The sequence below is a fragment of the Molossus molossus genome, unplaced genomic scaffold (assembly GCF_014108415.1).
Source record: "Molossus molossus isolate mMolMol1 unplaced genomic scaffold, mMolMol1.p scaffold_m16_p_21, whole genome shotgun sequence".
Classification (NCBI taxonomy): Eukaryota; Metazoa; Chordata; class Mammalia; order Chiroptera; family Molossidae; genus Molossus; species Molossus molossus.
Genome location: NW_023425357.1, coordinates 43,301,522 through 43,318,803, shown reverse-complemented (window position 1 = coordinate 43,318,803; position 17,282 = coordinate 43,301,522). Strand labels below are relative to the sequence as shown.

Here is a 17,282-nt window from a genome sequence, read left to right as displayed (position 1 = left end):
TTAATCTCCCTTTTAACAACAACAAGAAAAAAGAGCAGGCATCATGCTCAGAGTCTTTGGTAGGCAACAGTATTTGCCTTGAGCAGGGTGGGAAAAGTGATGGGAGGACGATTAGAGGGAAGCTCAGTAGTTCAGTGAGGGGTGTATTAAGTCTGCAATGCTTAGTGTGCATCTAAGGAGGTGTCGAGCAGGTGGTCCAAGGTCCGAGCCCAGGGGCTCTCCGTTGTTTAGAGATTGGATTTCATCCTCATTGCCAACCAGTGCATAGGACCCTTTCCCACTTGTTGGCTAAGTGCCTTTGAATTGGCTCACTCAAGAGGTTTGCTTCCCATCACTTCTGGGCTACTTCTCGGCAGCCGAAGCCACGTGATTGTCATTAGTGTTCCATGTGTCTTACCAAGCAGCCCTTAAGTGCAAACATGGACTGTGGCCAAGCTTCCAGCTGTGCAGAGCCTTCTGGTTAGCCGCGCAACCTGTCGGATCCTTGGGGTGTGTGGTATCCTCCCCTGAGGCTGCAAAAATGATAGAATCAAGCTGGACCTGTTACACAAGTTTGAACGTGGTTCACACTAAATGTTCCAGATTCACTGGACCTGTCAAATTCCTGGCTATTGCCCATATTTATTAGGATAACAAATTATGATTAGTTTGGCACTCTTCTACCAGCACGCTGGAAATGCTTATTTTACTAGTAATGTGTGGCCAGTGCCACTAAGCAGCTCTTTAAAGGGGTCACAAAGCCCACAGAGCCAGAGGCAGTAGACCAGGGGCTGTGGACTGGAGGGGCCTGTGGGTCACTGGAAAGCAGCAGCCAAATTCAGATTCCACCAAGAAAGCAGATTAGCGTGTCTGATTTTTTCAGAAGATCAGTGTCTTTTTGTAAGAATAGTCCTGATCTATAAACAGTTGTTCACGTTATCATCATCATCATCATAACAACAATAATAACAATAATAAACCAAAAACAAGACCACTACAGGCCAAACAAAACACAGCTTTCTCTGGCCCAGATCCAGGCTGCAGATGGCCAGTTTGCGGCCTCTGCTCTGGGACAATGGGCCGGCCAGTCAGTCTGATTCTCATACAGCCCCATAAAATGGGGCCACTCCCAGGGCTAGGGCTGGAGGTTATGGAGGGGACCCTGCTTCAGTTCTTCGTCTGCTGCTTACCAGCTCTGAGACATTGACCAAGTCGTTGGTTGACCTCCCTAAGCCTCAGTGTTCTTATCTGTAAAATAGGGATAACTGCGTTACTTTTCCCTGAGATTTGTTGCAAGGATTAAATGAGAAAATATGCGTAAACACCCAGCACACAAAGTTAATGTTTAATCACTGGGAGCTATTGTTATTGTTGAGGTAAGATCTGTGAAAATGCTTGGAAAGCTGAAGGGAGTGTTAGGTGTTTGTCACCATTCTGGGTAGTGGCACCAGCCAGAGGACAGAGGCCCTCGCCATGTCTCTACAGCAGAGGGAGGCAGCAGGCTGGGCTGCGAATGGCCTCACTCGGTTTTCTCACCTTTATTTTGTTCATGAACGTAGTGACAGTGTTGATATCCCTGAAGTCCTGGGAGACCCAGAGCCATGTCCCCACAGCTTCCCTGTCAGACCCTCCGCACATTGGCCCTGCTATACTCACAGCCTCTGGGCACCCCTCCCCATCACAGGATTGGGGGGTGCTGAGACAGGGGAAGAAGGGACAGTTCTGTCATCTCCTTTCAGAGAAATAAGGATTGGGGCCTGCTATGATGAGGCTTTAGTCTGAAGTTTGACAGGGTTGCCTCTTGCATCTCTGGCCTCTGGAGCCCGGTTGGTGCTTCTCATTTTGACATGGACATCACAGTCAAGGTCACTCCTGTACACAGAGCTTCATTGTTTGTGGAAAGTGCAGCCAGACACATGCCTGGCTTCAGAGAGTCCACTATCTGAGCCTCAGTATGTGGTAACAGGCTTGGAACAACAGAACCGCACAGGCAGAATATTTGCTTACACATTCTCGCACAGCCAGCTGAAGAGCCCCAGAGGTGTTTTGTGATCAGTGTGAGTCAGCAAGTCCCTGCTGGAGCTGGTGTAGGAGGTTGGCCTGGTTTCCGAGGGCATGGGTAGCACCTCTGGGAAGGCCCATCAGTTGCTGGAACCACACACCAAAATCAGACCGAGTACACCATTAGCCTCACACACCAGGATGCTGCCTCCTTGTTGGGGAGCATGATCTACACCAAGAAGCAAAGGCAGTGTGCCTTGCACTTAGTAGGGGTTGGGGCACGTTACTGAATTGAAGGTCATTCTTAAGAGCCTAATTTGTATTCAGGTTGGATTCTGAAAAATTGTGTGTATTCTCTGCCCCCTCCCACTGTCTTTCCTGGTCCCTAACTGCCCTGCACCTAGGTTACCTGAGCAGCATGCATGTTGGAGCGTAAAGCATGGTAGATCCAGAAATGACTTAGAACAGCTATCCAGCAGTTGGCTATGGTGAGGATAAGCAAAAATATTCAGTGGTGGGGACACATGGCAACGTCAAGTCAAGATCTCCCAGGACAGACTTCACCCATTCATTCATTGTTCACTCTTTCAACAACCATGTGTCTAGCTTTCTGCACAGGAATGTGAGCTGAATTCTGCCTTCAAGGGGTTTCAGTTCAGTGAGATAGCTGAGACGCAGGCGGGGGTGGGGGGTGGGGGGGTGGAGCAGACACCGTGCTGTGAATGAATGCTCAGCAGAGGGACAGGGCAGCGAGTTCATCAGATAAGGACTGAGCTATGGCACTGGAAAGGTGTTTAAAGAGGGGTAAGAGTCTCCATTGAAGAGCCTGGTGTGGCGACAGAAACCTGATTGTTGGGATCCCTTCCTAATGTGGAAATGTCTCTCCTCCTGTCTAGTTGGTCAGAGGTTTTGTCCTTCACCAGCCTGGTCTCCTTCCTCTGAATACATGTGAGGTCACCAGTACTCCTTGGAAAATTGTGATCCGAGGGTTGTCTGTAGAGTGGTCAGGAGCTTGGGCCCTTGGGACTACTTGTGTTTTCTTGCTGCATGGCCTTGGGAAAGCTCATTAATCTCTCTGTTAGCTTGTTTCCTCATCTTTAGCATGAAGCTAGCTTTTTACTAAGGCCAGATGCTGGGAGGTGAGTTCAAGAGCAATCAGGAGGATTCAACACATAAATGTCCATGAGGCCTTAGCACAGACCTGGCCCCTGTGGGGCTTCAAGAGCTGCTGGCCATCATTTCTTCCCCAGCCCCAACCCACTACAGGAGTGGCTGAGTGGAGTGGACAGAGAGGGTTTGGACAATAGGCAATGTGCATTTTCCTTTGATTTTCCTTGAAACCCTAATGAAGAAGACCTGACAGAGTGGCCGATTCTCAGGATGGCAGATTGAGAGGCCTGTCCTCCTTGGACCACTTGTCTCCAGTGTGAGCCAGTTTCAGGTTTGACTCATTCAGAGCAGGTCTCCTCCTCTGCAGAGGCCCAGAGGCCACAGTGAGGGCTCGGGCACTGTTCCTACTCCTGTCGGCCTCACAGATGAGCCCCGATCCCTGCATGCCAACCCCAGTGGTGGCAAAAATAGGCCCAGAGGGCAGAGCTGGATCTGCTTCCCCTGCAGCCCGAGTCAGTGCCTTTGGCCTCGAGCAGCACACGGCCCACCCCAACATCCCTAGAAAGGGCAATCGATGTGGAAGCCCACAGAGTGATTTTTGTGGGCTCTCTTTTTTTCTGGCCATGACCATTGCATAGTGGTTATTAATGAGGGGTTTCCATCTGCTTGAGAAAGGCTAAGTGGCAAACCCGGGAGGCCATGGCAGGGCTATTTAAATCCACCACACAGAGGCTGGCGTCCTTTCTGGGCCACGTCGGGTAAGGAAGGCCACTGGGCTGGTTTTGCTGTGTGTCTCTGCGACCGTTTTCTCTTGGTCTGGCAAGACACGCCCTCACCTAGTATTCTCCCTCACTCTCTTTCAAAGACCTAACAAAGGGCTGACACAGAGGGAACCAGAAGAAGTAGCTCACGGGGTGCCGTTCAAGAGGTTCAGGGGCTGCCTGGGTGCCTGCAGGGCCCTCCTTGTCCAGCACGAGTTGATGTGGCATCTGACCACTACTGCTTGGCTGGGGAAGTGAGTTACCCTAGAGAGGAATGTGGATTCAGACTAGCTCTTGGCACGTTTTTTCCACAAGCGTTTCCCCCAGAGGGCACGAGAGATGCAATTTCCCCAGGGAGCCCCAAGTCAGTGATATGCACCTTTGGCCTTGAACTCTCCCAGCAGGAGCTGAGAAGGGTGCTTTATGTTTGCACCTTTGTTTCAGAACAAACACTCACCTGGAATGGCCCACCATCTGGAGCAGGTCTCTAAGCTGTCCCCTGCGTGTGTGCATGCATGCCAAGTGGTCTGACCTGGAGAACCAGGGGTTCCTTTCATGCCCCTTTGTCTCTGGAGGTTGGTGATGGTGTTTCGGTGTCCTTCCCTGCCCAATCACGTGGTAAGAAGAAGAAAAACAAGCCCTCGTTTAAAAAGGACAGGAAGGGGAAACCAAGAGGCTGTGAAAACCTTTGCCAGGATGCTTGTGTCTGTATCTAGAAGAAAGCAAGGACAGCCAGGTTCCTGAGGGATTTTTTTTTTTTTTTTTTTTTTTGAGGATTGAAGGGCAGCTAAAATACCTGTAAAAGAAAGTGTATACCACCCCCCACCCCCACCTGACTTGGCACTGTAAAGTGGGGTTGGAGCAGATTTTTCAGATGTTTTCCTGCATGGTTGTAACCCTCAGGGCCCTGAGAAATTATGCAGTCACCAGATACCCTCTTTCATCGACAAGGCCACATGGCTAGTCCAGTATCCTGCCGCCATCCTCCCAAACAAATCCTCAAGGGCTGTGCATTGCGTCTGTACTCATTAAAACTCCTGGATGCTAAGAACAGAAACCTGCCTCAGAGTGACTGAGGCACAAAAAGAAACATGTTGGCTTATGTTGCTGAGTGGCCTAGAGGTATAGTAGCTTCAGGAATGGCTGGATCCAGGTATATGCTACACTGACTGGCCAGGCTCACCCCTGGAACTTAGGTTACGGATAGAGTCCCCAACATGGAAGGAAAGGTGGTTCTCCAAAGGAAGGGAGACTAGACACTGGGCAAGCAAAAACAGCAGATGTCCACTCCAGCCCTCATTTACCATTTGTGAATCTCATCGCCACTCATAGGCGTATTGTGCAGTGAGTCACCGCCGCACCCCACAATAAGTGGTGAGGAAGCCTGGAGGAGCCCAGACAGGAGCCCTCCCTCCGACTGTCAGTCCCCACATTCTGCTTAGATGGCAGAGCCTTTGTACTTGTCCACCTGGTGTCAGAAAGGGAGACGTTTTAGTGGCTCAGGTTGGTGAATGTCTTGCCTGTGAGCTGTCTGCCAGACAGCAGGCTCTCACGGTTTTCCTCTCTCCTGTGTTCATGAGAACACACGCAGGGGCTAATGAGCAGGGAACATAAATAATGCACAAACATACTGTAGGCAGGAAGGGTTTCTTTCCCAAGGATTGAACAAGACGAGCAAAGTTCTGCAGCCTTGCTGGTTCTTTCTCCACAAAACATAATAAAAAGCTGTGCAAACTGCCCCCCAACGTGTAATACTGTTCGTATATTAACCATATTGTCCTAATAGGAATGCTTCATTTCATTATGTCAGCAGCAGAAGAAAGGGCACTCTAGCAGCTGCTCTAATCGGGCAGATGGGAAAGCAGGCATGTTACTTAGATTACGGCAGTAAAATCGACGTTGCACCATTTCGCCTCCCTCACTGGCTTTTACTGGGCTTAGTGAACACTCACGTCTTTACACAGGCATTGTGAGAAGGGCCAGGAAGCCATAAAGCACTCTTTCATGCCTTTGCAACATCACCAATGAATTTAACAGTTGGGTTCAAAGAACGGCTTTTGGATTTTCTCAGAAGTGACCGTGGAATGGGCAACATAAGGTGGCTCTATGCCCTGACCCTCAGAAAACCCATGAGAACCGACGTGAGAGTTAAAGGGGTGAACCCATGCTGGCAAGTGGGGGAGGGGGCGATTCTAGTTCATATCCCTGGGGAAAGGACCACAGTCTGGGCCCTTAAGGCAGACTACTCAGCACCCAGGGTAGAGACAGGATTGGCAGCCAGGGGTAAGGGGACCGTGGTGGGTCAGGGAGAGATGTGTGTCGCTCCCAGCCCACAATGTAAAGGCTACCTACCTTCACAGAAAGGAGCCATATGAGGGACGGTCGTTTTAGAGCTGAGCAGTCGCCTCTTTGATTCAGCCATTCACCGACATTCTCGGTCACTCACTGTGTGCCAGGCACTGCTCAGGGCACTGTGGTCAGTGAACGAGACAGATGAGGTCCCTGCCACCCGTGGGTATATGGGGAAACAGGCACTGTGCAAGTAAATATATATGTTAGATGGTGATATATGTTATAAAGTAAAATAAGGCAGGATAAAGTCAGGGAATGATGGAAGCAAGGGACTGCTGTTAGCCAGAGTGGTCTGAGGGGACCGTGAGAAGAGCCTGATGTGATGAGTATGTGGTCTTGATTTCAGAGCAACTCAATCTTTTGTCCACCAGGAGCCCCTCTGATTATCTGTCCCATGTTTCATGAGGTGCTCTATCCCAAAAAGGCTACGTTTGGCAGAGACACAGATGTGACCCTGAAGCTTGGTTAGCCTGAGTGAAACAGGGTGACTGCAGGGAGTTGACACAACTCACACCCAAAGCCGACATGGAACCTGTCCAAGCGGCCGGGGCAGCACACATAAGAAATGACTGTGGAGCCAGTGACGTCCAAGCTCATGCCAGCTGGTCAGTGGGAGAGCCAAGAGCAGACCCCAAGTTTCCTGAGTGACAAAATGAGGTGTGAGCTGCCACAGTAATTGGCAGTGTTTCCTGAAAACACTGGCATGGAAGGGCCAGTGCCTGGAATCTTTGGGAGATGAGGACACCAAGGGTCTGCTCTCAGGAGGCTGTCAGGGCTGCCTCGAAGGAATCTGATGACACCGAGGAGGAGCCCGGGCTAAGGCCCATGACATTGACCTAAGGAGGGCTGGCCAGAAGCCCTGCACCTAAGGCCTTCTTCTGCCCACTTTACTTGGGGTTGTGATGCTTGTTAGTAGCCAAATTGCATAAGAACTTGGGTCTTCTGCCTCCAAGTCCAAGGCATGATGTCTGTCACCCAAAGCCAGGGTCCCAGGATTCAGACCAACCTCACCACCACAAAGGGAAAAAGGCACAGAGGTTAGAAGGCAGTGCTCAGAGCAGCGTGTGCATGCACACGCACACACACACAATGGAAGCTGGCATGTGCCACCCCCGTCACCCCCCTGCCAGCACTGAGAGTCTTGGGAAAGGGCAAGGGCCATGTTGTTTTCCAGATAACAGCGGCAGAGGCTCTGTGCTGGAATCACAAGTCCCGGCCTTGCCCCTGACTCCGTCTGGTGACAATTGGCAGCTGACATTTTTGCTTCTGGCCTGAGTTACCCCTTATTAAAAACAGCATCTTTATGACCAATTTCTGCAAGTCACTGTCAACAGGACATATCTCTTGTTTGTACCAGTCATTTCTCTGGGGAGTGACTCGCCTGATATTATCATTTTAAAAACCCTTGTATTCTTTATTATTCTAATATTCGAATATCATGTTTTAAATATAGCATTAATTGCAAAGGGATCTTATTTCTTTTATAGATGATTTTTCCCCTATCATACAACTTCACCCACAAGGAGCTGGGTTTAAATTGGGTTTTTCCTCTCTTCTTCTCAAATAGCTAAGAGATCCCATCTGTGCTCACACGTTTCACTCAAGCCCAGTCTGTAAGGCCAGGGGTAGCCCTGCCTCTGGCTTATTCTGTCAAGTTTTGTAGCTTTCTGTTTTCATTAGGAGAAATAAGCTCACAGTCAGGCAGCCTCCCCAGCAGCTGAATTTGAAGCTGGGAAGAGCTCCCATCCACAACCCTAATGTCCACTGTAGGGATTTGGTTGAATGACTCAGGGCCCATTCATAAGATAGGACACCAAGCAGCCAGTGACAACTGCTAGGCGACATGGAGCCACACAGTGTGATTCCATTTCAAGAAAAACGATACACACATGGGCTCCCAGGTAAAAGGACCAAACATCACTCCAGGTGGTGGGGTGATGGCTGATTTTCTTAGCTTCTTTTTTGCTTAGCCGTGTGGGTTGGAATCCATAAGTGTTCCAAGAACAGGCCTTAGTCAGGGCTGGAAAAGTCAGGGAAAGAAGAGGGGAAGCTGCCATTAAATATGATCCACACTTAGAACAGAGCCACTGGTGGAAGTCAAGAAGCTTTAGAAAAGAATACAGATGAACTTTTTTTTATTTTTAATAGGTGACTGTTTTAATGTGTGTTAAGAAAAAAATATAAGTACTACATAGCCCTAAGTGATTGGGTCTCTGCTGCCCTCACTGACCTTATCCCCCTGTTCTCACTGTTATGTACTCCATTCCAACCCCACTGGCCCCTCATCATTTCTCTAACACATAAGGTGTCCCAGGACCTTTGCACTTGCTGTCCTCTCTGCCTGAAATGCTCTTCCTCACATAAATGCAAACTCCACTCCTTCTCATCATTCGGGCCTCAGCTTTTTTTTTTTTGCTTTTTTTTTTTTTATCCTCACCCGAGGACATTTTTGCATTTTTTGTTCAGACAGAGCGGGAGGGAGAGAGAGGAAGAGAGAGAGAGAGAAACATCGATGTGAAGGGACACATCGAGTGGTTGCCACCCGCACGACCAGGGAACAAACTGCAACCGAGGTATGTGCCCTTAGCGGGAACCGAACCCGGGTCTCTCTGTACCGCAGGCCAACGCTTTAACCGCTGAGCCAAACCAGCCAGGGCCGGGCCTCAGCTTTACATGTCACCTTTTTTCCTGGCTCCCAACTCTTTTTGTGGTTATTACTCTATAATTATTTATTTGTTTACTTCTTTATTTTCTTTCTTCCCCTACTAGCCTGTGTGTCCTTTGAAAGCAGGGGCTATATCTGTCCTGTTCACCACTGTCTCCTGGGTACTATATGAAGTATACCTGGCACATGGCAGTCAGTGCTGTGGACCAGAGGAGGAGGAAGCCTTCGATGGAAGATTGAGGAAGGCAGTATCTTAAGGGTAGCTCCAGCTCTACCAGTCAGGGAGATAGCCTTTATGCCTAGAGAAGAGCGAAGCTTCTCACCCACCACCAAGGGCCTCCAGGGCCTCTGTTCTCTGGGAGTTCTGAGAAATCAGAAATCAAGCTCCCAGCATTACTTTGCAAAACACACACATCTTTCCTCTGCCCAGCCAGTGATCTCAGAGCCAGTCATCTAAAACATGGACACTCTCTGCCCTTGCCACCTCCCTAGCATCCCATTCATTTAGGTCAAGGCACCGATGCCCTGGGTAGGAAGGGGGCCCATGGTCTGGGAAACAAGGCAAGTAGTCTAGCCCTACTTTGGCACTGATTAGTCTGACTTTTAAATAATACTAGCAATTGGCAGTTGTTGGGCCCGACTGTGTGCCAGGCCCTTCTCAGTATTAACTGCTGTTGACCAAGAGAGGGTCAGTCATTCTCTCCATCTTATGGAGGAGAGACCAGGAAGATTGAGAATTCGCCCATAGTCCACATTGTTAGTGAATAGAAGAGTCAGGGTATGTCCAAATCCTAACAGGTACTCATTATACATTTGTGGAATGAATGATGCCCTCTAGAGGACTTCAGGTGCTGCAAGTCCTGGAAGCACCCACCTCTCACCCAACTCCTGGCCCCTGCCCACACCTGTGTCCTCTATTCCACTACTGACTGCTTTGCTTACTCCTCACCCTTGGTGTATCCACTGGGTTTCACAAGACTTCCTCAAGTGAAAGAAGACACAAGAACAGAGTTGGTGGGAGCTCGAACCGGGAGAAGACAAGGGAGGGCTCTCAGCAGGGCCCTCTCTGCCTGTTCCAGGTGCCTCCTCTCTGCTCTGCTGGCCCCAACTGGTCTGCTGTTCCTGCCAGCACCCTTAGCTTGGCTGCTATTTGTGACTTTCCCATTTGAATTAGCTTGCTTTGTATACCTTCTCCATGCAATTTAGGGACACCTACCTCCCTCAGGTTGTATTTTTCTTCTTGGTAGCGCTTTCTCAATTATCAATTAAATGACTATTTGTAATGACTATTACTTATTCTGTATCTGTCTTCTATATTAGAATTCAAGGTCCATGAGGTCATGGGTTGTGTTTTTCATTCTTCATCCCCAGTGCTTAATATGGTACCTGCTACATAGTTGGTACCCAAAATATATAGGAAAAGTCGACTAAGGAATGAATGAATGAAAAAGCTTACAGAATACCCTCCAAGAGGACTCTAAATTATTGAGAACTAGAGTTTTTAAGACAGAAGGGTGAAAAATATTTCTGTTTTGCAGTTAATAGATGTTTTTCTCATCTGATATCACCACCCATTACCTCCTCTGTCTACCTCTGGGCAGCACCAAGGGAGATTAGAGGCCTATGACACAATACAGAGGCCTCTGGGGAGTTTGTCCCTGCTCTGCCACAAGCAAACCATGTTCCTATAGGCAAGTTTCTTCTCTCTACGTCCCAGTTACCACCTGGAAAATGACTGTTTCTATGTGGGCTCTGTCCCATGGGGGGCATCATGATAGGAGTGTGATCTTTGTCTTTAATCCCAGGATTGATTTGGCAGTTCAACAGGAACTCCCTGTACTCTTCTGATCTGCCATCCTTAGAGTGGTGATATCTGCCAACCTCATGGTCACCATGTAGCTGCCATGACTCCGGTATTTACTTTCTCACATAACCACATATAAAGGCAAGAAGCCAAAGAATGGTCAGTGGAGGGACAGCCAGTGGCCAGGGGGCTGGGAAAGCTATTCTCAAAGACCTCTGTTTGGACCAGGAAGGAGAACCCTTTCTCAGAGGCATTTCTAGCCAGCACCCCTACAGTCTTACTCACTTGAACTGGATCACATGGTTACTCTTAGCTGCAAGGGAAGCAGAAGAAGGAACTCACCATAGTGATGAGAGAATGCTTGTTGAGTGGCAGTCAAGGTGTCTGACCCTTGGCAGATGCCAATTTATATTGTTAACTTTCATGTTCTCACTACTAGGTTTATCATCTAGATTGAGAGCCCCTGGAAGGCAAGGAAGCCCCTATGGAGTCAGGCCTCATAGGCTTTGAGATCTGATAAGACCTTCTATCAGGCTGAACCCAAATGAAACATGTCAGGAGATTCCCATTGTTTAAGGACTTTACCCAGTTTTACTCTAGTCTTCGTTAAACATGAAATGTCCACTGAAAATGATTTGTTGTTCTTTCAGTTAACAAATGCACTTTTAAAAAAAAATATTTTAATAGTTTATTGATTTTAGAGAGAGAGGAAGGGAGAGGGAGAGACAAAAACATCAATGAGCCCTGGCCAGTTTGGCTCAGCGGTTGAGCGTCAGCCTGTGGACCAGAGAGTCCCGGGTTCGGTTCCCACTAGGGGCACATACCACAAAAAAAAAAAAAAAACATCAATGAGAGAGAACATCAACTGGTTGCCTCCTGCATGCGCCCCACTCGGGACTAGGCCCACAACCTGGGTATGTGCCCTGACTGGAAATCAAACTGACGACCTCTTGGTACATGGGTCAATGCTCAACCGCTGAGCCGCACCAGCCAGGCACAAATGCCCTTTTTTAATGAAACCAAACAAACATATAAAGAAGAAAGTAAAAGTGACTATTGATATTTTAAGCATCCTCACATATTGTCTTTTCTGTCTCCCTCCTTCTGTCCCCTCCCACCAACATCCTCACACTGAAACCTACTTTTATAAACATGGCCACACATGACGCCTATTAGCTATAGCTGGTGTTTTCCTTTGACAACCCTGCCCAGGTCCAGTGCTTCAGGAGGCTACGGAGCCCCTGGTAGCTAGCATGTGGCTCACTAATGCCCTGGCATTAAATAAGTAAATGTGCTCTGTGAAGCCAGGGTGTTTCTTTTTCCCCTCCGCTCAGAGGGGTGTGGCTTCAAGGCCAGATCCTCACTGCCGACCAGGTTTCTCTGATAATAGGAAATCATTGTCAGTGGTCACATGGGTGAAGTCCTGAGCACTGACCCTACCCTGGGCAGCCAGTGTGGGAACCTCCAGCTGTGACCTGAAACACATTTTACAACATCATTAACCAGTTCCCAAATCAGGAAATTCAGCTTTTCAGCCCACCCCTCCTTCTGTGATGTCCAGCAGGCAAATGAGCAGATTCTCTGCCCCAGAACAGAAAATGCCCCACTTCCTGGCTGTGGTGTGGCTGTGGCTGTGAACCGCTGGCTCCTCCCAGCAGGCAGCAGTTCTCCCATGGCTCCCAGCCTTCCTGCTCTGTGCACCTGGGTCACTTTCTCTCCTCAAGACGACAGGTACAGAACACCCGATCAACTGCACTTTCTCCCCTGCCCCACTCACCAAGTACAGCAATTCCAGCTAAACTGACTGAGTGCTTACTGTGCCAGGCACTCTTCCTGTGTGAGTTCATTCTCCTCGACCCTGACCATGACCCCATGAGAATCGATCATTACTGTTACCAGGCCCATCTCCACAGAACAGTTGAGGAAGCTGAAGCACCAAGCAGTTAAGGGCATTGCCTGGTCACACAGCTCGAATCTGGCTCCAGCAGCTCCCCCTTTATCTGGATCCTTAAAGAGACTGTGGTGGAGGATGGAGAGAGGCCCAGAGCAGGGGAAAGGGTGCTGATAAAAGGAAACAGAGAGGGGCATTTAACCCAGCTGGGAGGTGGAGTGAAAAATTGTATGTTCCAGCAGCTGAGAGTCTGTGAGTTTGTGAACCTCCAGAAACTGGGGGCAACACTGTGTGTGGCTTCATTGTCCCAATCTCAGAGGCATCTGTGATTCAGAGGATGGCTGCTGGGCCAGATGATTCTCCAAGGTCCCTTCCAGCTTCCAAGCCTGTGGTTCTGTGACCATATAAGGCCACTGTGCCTGGGAAGTCTCACTGCAGCTGAGTACAGTCTTGCACTGAGAGGGAGGAGCAGAGAGCAAAGGAAGCCCAAGCCCAGGCCTCCTGCAGGGTCCCCAGGCAGCAAAGAAGAGCTGAGTTCAGGGAGTCCAGGGGTCCCTCCTTGGTTTCCTCTTCCCAGAAAGCTCCAACCCTCTCCACTGGGCTTGATTCCAGTCTCCCTATTTCTACTTGGGATCTCCCCCCATTGCATTGCCCAGAGTCCAGCTGGTGGCTCCTGTCCAAAGTTGGACACTCAGGCCTGCAGAGTCAGCCTTTGCTTACTCCCCATATTTCTTCTGGTTTATTGGCTCAGAACACCTCTCAGAGCCCCTGAGTTTTGGGTGGGCATCAAGCTTGGCTTCCCTTTGCTACCCTGGCTCTGCAGGCGTAAAAATCTGGTGGATCCCTACCCTGGCATGCACGCATACATATGTGCACACATCCACCTCCTGCAGTGAGCTTCTTGGAGAGGGGTGGTCTTGTGCATGTGTGTGCTCCTGGCTCGTGTAGTTGTGTCCCACTTCTCTGAGTGCTGTCCCAAGCCAGGCCTGTGCCAGGTGGTATGGAAAGAGGGAAACTGGGGTGTGATCATCTGACCTCCAAGGGTTGACAGGCTGGTGGGTAAAGCCAGAAAATTCATAAACAAGTCTATTCAGAGATGATCTCTGACTACCATTGTCATCAAGGTACAAAACATTGAGTGTTTCAGTCATGACTCTGTTGGTTGTGACAGAAACACAAGTCAAATTAGCTTATACAAAAATAAGAAGGAATTATTTGGCTCATATCACCCAAAAGTATAGGGACAGAGTTAACTTTGTCCAGTGGCTCAAAATACATATCTCCGGGACTTGATTTTGCCCTCTCACTCAGCTGTGTAGATGAAGATCGGTTTCTCTGAGGCTAGGGCAGTGTGAGATGCCACTGACTATAGCTAAGGTATCCCATCGGCCTCACTCTTGCTCTCCCAGTACTGGCCTTGCCTCCTTCAGGACTCAGACCTGGGCTGTCACAAGAGACCAGATTGCCCTGGGTATTTCTCCACCCTCAAACCAGATGCCTTCTTTTCTTACCTCACACGCCTCAGGCTGACATTGTAAAAAGTGTTCTGATGCTCACTTTGTGTGTGAGGTCTCTGGACTCTCAGGGAACCTAGATATAGGGACCCAGGGTAGAAGCAGCAGCTCTGCCTCTCAGCCTCTGCCTGGTGGTCATGAGCAGGGCCTTGAATGCCACTGAAAGCTTCTGAGCCTCAGTTTTCTCATCTATAAAAGGGAAATAATAGTTTTTGTCTCCTAGAATTGTTTTGAATATTAAATGAGGTGGTATGTGTAAAGCACTTAGCACAGAGTAAATGTGCCTGGATGGTCAGAACTTGAATATCTCCCAGCTTTGATAAGCTTTGGAAAGTGTTCAACTTCTAAGCTACCTGATACTTGGTCCTTGCCAAGATTGTGAAGTCTCACCCTACTCAGCCAAAGACTCAGCGGGACCTCTATTCAGGTCCCCCCCCCCCCCCCAGTACTTTCTTTCTCTGATACTCTGGCCCTCAAATCCCAGTCTCGTCAGCCCTCCTGAGCTCCAACCTTCATCTCATCAGCTCAGTAAGACCACTGCGCTCTGCTTGGATTCTCCCTGTCTTCCCTGTGGTCTCATAAAGGCCTCCAGGCAGAGAGCCAAGGCACCCATAGGATTCACCATGTTTGTTTCCCTTCTCTCCAGGATCACAGTCCTGCGCTGCCTACTCTCCAATGTCTGAAAACACTTGTTTCATATTCTTTGTCCCATTTTCTAGTTGTTTACAGTGGGAGCTAACAAGTCCCTTTGAGATCCCTCTGGTCCAGACTGGGTGTGTACTCCCTCAAGAAACTGGTACAAAAATGAATTTATGACTAACAAAGGTCAATGAAAAGTTGAGGGGGTCATGCCGATCTGTTTCTTAGAGAAACTCAGGATAAGACCCACAGCCCAGGACCAGGTCAAATTTTGCAACAGGAATCATTAGTATCCATCACCTGATACATGGATAAATAAAATGTGATATATCCAGTAAAAATAAACAAAATTTTTTTCTTTATTGATTTTAGAGAGAGAGGAAGGGAGAGGGAGGGAGAGATAGAAACATTAATGAGAGAGAACATCATTTGGCCGCCTCCTGCATGCCCCCCACTAGGGATCGGGCCCACAACCTGGGCATGTGCCCTGACCAGGAATCGAACTGGCGACCTCTTGGTGCATGGGTCGATGCTCAACCAATGAGCCACACTGGCCAGACTATATCCAATAAAAATAAATGAAGTACTGATACATGATATAACATGGATGAATCTTAAAAGCATAATGCTAAATGAAAGAAACTGGTCACAAAAGACCACATCTTATATGATTCTATTTATATGTAATGCCCAGAATAGGCAAGTTTATAAAAACAAAACACAGATTAGCAGTCACTTACTGCTGGGGTGGGGGGTGGGGAGTGGTGTGGTTTCTTTGGGGGGCAAAAATGTTCTAAAATTAGATGGTGGTCATCATTGCCCAACCTTGTGAATGCACTAAAAAACATTGAATTGCACACTTTAAGTGGGTGGATTGGATGTGACTTACATCTCAATAAGGCTGTTTAAAAAAAAAAAAGTATTGTTAGCAATTTTCTTCTGCTAATGAAGGAATGGAAAGGGGCTGTGGAGAGGTGGAAGAGAAGCCGCAGCTGTTGTATTAGAATATGTGCATGTTTCTCATGGTGTTCAATCCCGGACTGAAAAAGACGACCACACAGGTTATTAGGAGATGACTAATGTTGGATGCTAGTCTTGAAATCCAATTGCTCTTTCTTTTTTTTTTTTTCATCCTCACCCGAGGACATTTTTCCATTTTTTACTCAGACAGAGCGGGAAGGAGAGAGAGGAAGAGAGAGAAACATCAATGTGAAAGGGACACATCGAGTGGCCGCCACCCACACGACCCAACCAGGGCCAGGGACAAACTGCAGCCAAGGTACATGCCCTTAGCGGGAACCGAACCCGGGTCTCTGTGGACCGCAGGCTGACGCTCTAACCGCTGAGCCAAACCGGCCAGGGCCAATTGCTCTTTCTTAATTACTTCAACTATAAGAGGATTCTTGCGAAGTTTTGGTTTTATCCCCTTTCTAGCTTCCTTTCCTATCCGGAACTTTATCACCAGTGAGCGTTTATTGAGTAGCCACCATCTGCAGGGAGAAAGGACATCAGGGCACATGTAGCCTTCACTCTGACCTCAGGTAAACCTAAGAATGGGAGGGCAAGGAGCACGTGGCCCCTGAAACTGTGATGTTGCCTTCATGACCTGCATGTCACTGCGCGGAGCCACCAGAATAAGGGTGACATGATGGTCAAATCCCAGCCGAGGACGGAAGAGTAGGCAGAATTCTTCCATTGACTTTTCTGTTGTCAAAGATGAAGATGGACCCTGGCTGGTTTGGCTCAGTGGTTAGAGCGTCGGCCTGCGGTCCAGAGACCTGGGTTCAGTTCCTGCTAAGGGCATATACCTCGGTTGCAGTTTGTCTCCGGCCCTGGTTGGTCGTGTGGGTGGCAACCATTCGATGTCCCTTTCACATCCATGTTTCTCTCTCTCTCTCCCTCCCACTCTATCTGAACAAAAAATGGAAAAAAAAAAAAGTCCTTGGGTGAGGATTAAAAAGAGAGAGAGAAAGATGAAGATGGGCCCAGCTGGTATGGCTCAGTGGATTGAGCATCATCCCATGGACCGAGAGGTCCTGGTTCGATTCCCGGCCAGGGCACATGCCCAGGTTGTGGGCTCGATCCCCTGTGCAGGAGGCAACCAATCAATGTTTCTATCTCTCTCCCTTCCTCTGTCTTTAAAAAATCAATAAAAGCATTTTTTAAATGAAGATGGTTCATTTTGAGTGAGTCCTCTTACCTTCTGTGAAAGAAAAGTATTTCTGTGCAGGCTTCTCTCGGGGGCTTATAGGCTACACACTCCCAACTGGATATTGTAGACCCTGAGCTTTGCTTAAAAATTCTGATGGCTAACACTTAAGTGCTTAGTGTGTGTCCCTCCCATTCCAAGTTCTTTCAAGTATTATTGACACTTTGCTGACTGATGTTTCTTTCACATGTTCAGGGAATATAAAGAGACTGTGTTTCCTTTTTCCCACTATTCTGTTTTGCAGATTAAGTTTCAGTAATTTCAGTAGATTTTCCTTCCAAATCGATGGCACCCATGCTGCAGCTTAGTAATTCAGCACCTGAGTTGGACCCGGCCCTCAGCCAGCTAAGCCCGAGG

At 48.6% G+C, this 17,282-nt stretch overlaps 1 protein-coding gene across 2 annotated transcripts in view; it reads left to right on the top strand.

Annotated features, from left to right (window-relative positions):
• Positions 1–17,282, top strand: part of GNAO1 (G protein subunit alpha o1) — a 151,205-nt gene that overhangs the window by 65,526 nt on the left and 68,397 nt on the right. The window lies entirely within an intron of this gene.